This window comes from Choristoneura fumiferana, chromosome 20 (assembly GCF_025370935.1).
Source record: "Choristoneura fumiferana chromosome 20, NRCan_CFum_1, whole genome shotgun sequence".
Lineage (NCBI taxonomy): Eukaryota > Metazoa > Arthropoda > Insecta > Lepidoptera > Tortricidae > Choristoneura > Choristoneura fumiferana.
Window position 1 is genome coordinate 15,491,130 of NC_133491.1, and position 6,084 is coordinate 15,497,213.

The window sequence follows — 6,084 nt, forward strand, 5'->3', positions numbered from 1 at the left end:
GGGACAGTGGACCTCAGTATTTGAGTTAATTTCAGCTTGATACTTTTACGAGTTCCCGAGAAAAAGGGTCAGACAGACAGACAGACGGACAAAAAGTGATCCTATAGGGTTCCGTTTTTTTCTTTTGAGGTACGGAACCCTAAAAGCTAGTTACAAAAAAAATCCCTTTGTAGTGCTTTTATGTAAAAAAATCATGCTTGCCAAATTCAACTCTCTTTTCATAGCTTATTGTTCATCAATTGAGCAACTTTGGGACTTCGGTGAATTAGTGTCAATCGTCCTATGATTTATTTTATTGTTATGTTATTGTTTTAATATATATTTGATTTTAAAAGCGTACTTAATGGACTATTTTTGAATGACAACGGTAAAGCCAGAAGGAAGAGTTGTGATTTTAGTAATTTACGTAAGTACATTTCACGCATCTGTTCTGCAAACGCGCCCTAGATTTGTTCAGTTTTCTATAATACGTCGCAGACTGCACGTCGCCTGTAGGAACGGGCAATAAACTATCCGATGTTACTATTTCAAGAATGATTGCAGTTGTTTTTGTATCTGTGGGTGTTTGGATATATATAAAAGTTAACAATTAAAAGTCGCCGGCGCACGTGACTCACATGGAGTCGCGTGTCCTTCGGGGGCGGAGATTGCTTACCATAGTCACCTGCCTAGGGTAAGTGAAGTGCAAGCTCGTTTATCCTTTCACTTAGCGAGAGATATCACAGTAGAGGCAGATCAAAACGGGTGGGAATTGCAAATTAGACGCCTGTTATTGGGCTGCCTAGCAAGAACTCAGGAAAGGCAAGTGACGCAAAACGTGGGAGGGTTTTGTACCTATACCTAAATCAGTAGGTACTGGCAGTATTAACTCACGACCGTAGTCAGCATTGGGACATAAACAGTGATGTAATATAAAGCTCTAGTCGCAATGAAGTGCTGCAATAATCATCAGGCCCACGCGTCTGTTCCAGACAAATTTTGGCGTGACGCCTGTGCACAACGTCTTTGGTGACTGACCAGAACGATGCGAGAACGACATGTTGCCACAGGCCAGACAACAGAAGTCTGCGGATGTTAGTGCAGAACCGCCTTGGTGTCGTTTCTGTCTCTTGTCAGCAAGTGCCTTGAGCCATGCTTCATTGCAATACTTGCGACCCTCAATACACGTCCGCGCCAATCTGCAAATACATTGTGTCTTAAGGTCGGTAAATGGTTTTACGAACGAGAGTTTAATAGAAGCACAAGTCGAAGACTGAGAGCTTTGATAAGTCGATGTTCATAATTCCAGTATGCGTACCACTTCGAGTTTATTATGGGTTTCTTAGTCCCTCTTTTAAAATATACTATTAACTAGATTTTGTTTGTCTTAAAGTAACGATGTTATGAAAACGAGATACAGTCACCGGCACAAATCTGTCACAACCAAGCGTGCACAAATACCTGATACGGCTCTAGGGCTATTTGTAAGGGCCGGTAGTACGTGTTAAATATTTTGCACGCTCCGCTGTGGCAGATTAATGCATGTCACAGTACTTAACGCATTTTCCCCTGAGGAAACTGTAGTAAACATGCCCAAAAAAGCTAAGCCGGCCACGTGCATTCCTGCTATATCCAGACGGCGTACGTGAGCTTATTTAAGCCTGCACACCAGAATTAACCCGCCCAAGCATTATATCTTCTAGGAAAGTAAACAGTGGAGCTGTATTTAGGAACGGTTCAATGGTTACGCATGACTCGACGCGTGGGCCCGTGGCAGATTCATGTCCGCCATGTTTGTTTTCATTTGGCGGGAATTCGGACATGTTTGTATGGTAGCGTTCGATTTAGTGTAAATTCACTACACACGCTGACAGACGTGGTATTTCAAAAACTGTTTAAGTGTAATCATTCGCGTTTATTATAGGTAGTTTTTGAGGTGATTCGGTGATTACACTCTAAGTATTATTGCTCGGTTTTTGCACGCGAAATTAAATCTTTGCCACTACTCTGGGTTTTATTTGATTTTGCGGATGTTTTAAACGAGAACATCGCTACCACATGGTTATGCGGCTTTTAAATATCGCGTGCAAATTCTAACTACCTACCCTCATTTTCCGTTTTTATTTATTTGGCACAATACGCCCCGTTGGTGAGCTATGGCCTCTTTAAGCGGAGTATCGTAGGTAGTTACAAACACGGGCTCGCATCTCTGCATTTTAACAAATACATGTGCGAAGTTATATTCCAAGTTTACCACAAGCTTTACGGCGAAGAAAATTATCTTGAGAAAACTTGTAAAAACTTTCGAAGTACATTCCCAATCCGCAGTGAGCCCTGGGAATTACTGCCCAAGTTATCTCATTCTGAGAGCTTTGCCGAGCAGCATAAAATTGAGAGCTGGCTAAGCTGGTATAAAAATATATCCCGTATCAGTTCCCAACGATTATGGCAACCCTAGCTGTATTCATTTAAATACCAGGCGAACCACCGTGACAGTTGGTGAAGGAAGCAGTCAGAGAGAAGGTAGGTAGGTACTTCCATTTAGTGGTGCAACTGTCGAAGAAAATAGAAGCACATGCCAACGACGACAATGGGGGGGGAGCTTTTACTCTATTATTAGGTGCCAAACTGTCGCTACGCCTAATTTAGAATTATGCGCGTAGAATGTCACGTACAAGATGCTTACTTATACATCCATCTCGTCACGCATTGATTATCTTCAAGATAAGCGTTATCAAGTCACTCTACGATACGTATCTCTGACTCATGTTGGATCTCGGTAGTTTTTAGTTAAGAGTATTGGTTTAATTTTATCTAGGCTAACCCAATTAATGGGATGTTTCCGCAGCAGGCAGGAATATTCCGAAGAACTATAAGTTTACTGAAAAATGCGCACTTCACGCTTGTTTTTAAGACGCCTGAATACTTTAGCTTTTAGATGCAAAATAGAAATAGAGACGGTTGGAATTTCAATATAAATTTAGGATTATGTGGCCTTTAAATCAGGTAGACGTAAGAATGTCTTGGCTCTGTAATATCAGGGAGTGAACAGGGATTAAGGCACTTGTCCCCCGCCGACGATGAGCGAGAAGCGAGTAGAGCGAGTAACTAGGAACGAGTAGGTGAGCAGCAAGAAGCGTGTAGTTTTGTCGCGGGCTGTAAGCGCGTGTTCGAGTGCGACGGGCGATTATTCGCTCCACTCGACTCGCTCGTGCGGGGCGGCCGCCAAGCTGACATCGCTGAGCGAGTATCTATAGCTCAGCGAGTTTTATAGCTCTTGTCGCTGCGACAAAATATGTAAGAGCGAGTTCACACTGTCGGCGAGAACTCGCTCTTACACGGAACTATACAATTTTCCCGGGATAAAAACTATCCTATGTCTTCAATTTTGATCTAAATCGGTTCAATAGTTTAGACGTGCTGTAGTAACAAACAAACAGACTTACAAACGTTTCCATTTATACCTAGTGGGATGGATCCATACAGCTTATTATGTCAATATGCAGTGGCGGGGCGAGAGACTACTGAGGCTACGAGTACAGACTGTAGGTAGCATAGGTACTAGGTACTTATTGCTAGCGCGTGTCAAAGATATCGCAAGCTATAAGCAATCCTGCTGTAAGTACATAGGTAGTTGAAATGTTCACAGACTGTAAATTTTTAACCACTGACGCAAAAGAGGGGTCTTATAAGTTTGACCGCTATGTGTGTCTGTCTGCGGCACCGTAGCTCTTAACGGGTAGACCGATTTGAATGCGGTTTTATTTATTTGAAAGCAGGTTCTAGCGATGGTTTCTAGATATTTTTCATCAAAATCGGTTTTGCCGTTTTTGAGATATTGAACTTTGAAGTGACAAAGTCGGGCTTTCCAACTTTTGTGGGTAGGTTATTTTACACTACAACTTACCTCGTATTCAGAACGCTTGAAAGAAGAAATTAAGATTTTTAATTAGATAGTCGAAATACAAAATAGGTATAAATAAAAGAAAAATAAAACATTAATAGACGACTGGATGGCAAGTGGTTAGAGAACCTGACTACGGAGCTTGAGGTCCCGGGTTCGAATCCCGGCCGGGACAGATATTTGTATGAATAATACGAATGTTTGTTTCGGGTATTGGTGTTAAATATGTATTTTATCTACATAAGTATATTTATCCGTTGCCTAGTGTCCATAGTACCTACAAGCTTTGCTTAGTTTGGACTAGGTCACTTGGTGTCAAGTGTCCCATGCTATTTATTTTATTTATTTATTTATAACAGCCATTGTGAAAAGAAAACATAAAATACGTTACATTAATTTATAATAGTGACGAAAAACACTTGTAAGGGCCTCAGCAGATGTTGCAGCATGCCGAAGCGCCGGTTTTCAAAAGTGATAAGTTTCTATTAACTCATTTAATATAATGGGTTGAACTTTGTAAATTTTCCTTTAAATACAACCGCAAACATATTTTTATAACATGTCCGTAACTGTGCAAATAAGTCAGTTTACTTATGCTCTGGTATTTTTTAGTGACACCTCCTTCCTCCTTTTGTGACAGAGAGAAAACGTAACAAAGGGAATGTGATCACTATAATACTAGGTTAGGTACTTACAAAAGTAACGCCTAACGCTCAGTAAAAACAAGTGACGCCTAAATCAAATATGATGCAAAGTCACCCAGATAACCAACTTAATAACTAGATAGGTACCTACTTAACTAGGTCGAACATTTTTTCTTTCTTCTCCTTGTTCCCCGTAAATAACCATCTTACATAGGTACCTGCACTGTGTTAAAAATAAGTTGTATTAATCTGTTTAAAAAAATACCTCGTTGTTTCTTGCCGGATTCTTCTCAACAGAGGCTTTTCCGAATCGGTGGTAGTTTTTTTTGACATTCAAAAGTGCTTGTTATAGCCTAAATTGAATAAGATATTTTGACTTTGATTGACAGGGGCCAAATTATTTAGGCCCTGGCGCTCGCCGATCGCTGCCGTGGCGCGCTCGCTTCCCTCGCTCGACTTGCGCGTTGTGGTCGCGATGTACCTAACAGTCCTCGCTTCGCTCGTCCTCGCAAGTTTTCTGTAACCTAAATTGACAGTAAGTAAAAGTGACTTATCACCGAATTTAAGATTGATATTTTGGAATCTATTTGTATCTTTTATTTCAATTCCAAATTTTCACTTTTACGGTCATGCCGTAAAACCTAAATTGAAAATACGAACTGAAATATAGATGCACAGAAAAACCAGAAAAATAGACCAGCACTGGGAATCGAACCCAGGTCCTCGGCATTCCGTGCCGCGTGCTATGCCGCTACACCACTGCTGGACAACGGTACAGACACGAATTTCCCTATGCACCACATATTTCAGCTTGTTTGTTTCTTATTTAGCCACTTAAGCAGTGACGCTAGCGACATTATACCGTAGCCCTCATCGAAACTTTGCCGTGTTTGTTGCTTTGCTTTGGCGTTATCCAGCAGTGGTGTAGCGGTATAGCACGCAGCACGGAATGCCGAGGACCTGGGTTCGATTCCCAGTGCTGTCTTATTTTTCTGGTTTTTCTGTGCATGTATATTTCAGTTTGTATTTTCAATCACCGAATTGTCTTGGATATCCCAGCTAGTTAAGTACCTAAAGTTATCTAAGTTGGTTAACTCGGCGGAACAAATCGCGAAGTCCACGTTTTATTATTTATTTAAATTGTAGGTACAGTTTTTGCTCAAAATCTGAAACGCCTCACAATCCGCCACCGCGTCTACGTTTTGCGTTATTTCTTCAGGACGCAGACTCAAAACAGGTGAAATCCTATAATAAGTGCGCAGAAAATTCAAAACAAGAAGTTATGTGTTATCAAAACACATAAAAACGTATTTACAGTGAAAATGGGGTGAAGGCACTATAAAAAGTTCAGCAGTTGTAGTGAGTGAATCATTCATTTCTAGCTCATTTATTTTATTGTTGCAAATCATTACAATGACCTACGGCTGCGGCGTAGTGAACATAAATGGTGTTGGTCTCGTTTTAGAGGAATATTTTTTTTACGTAGAAAGGGATTTGAATCAGAATGAAACTTTATTAGACAATTGTAGGTCCAGTCGAGTTTATAAACTTGTGATC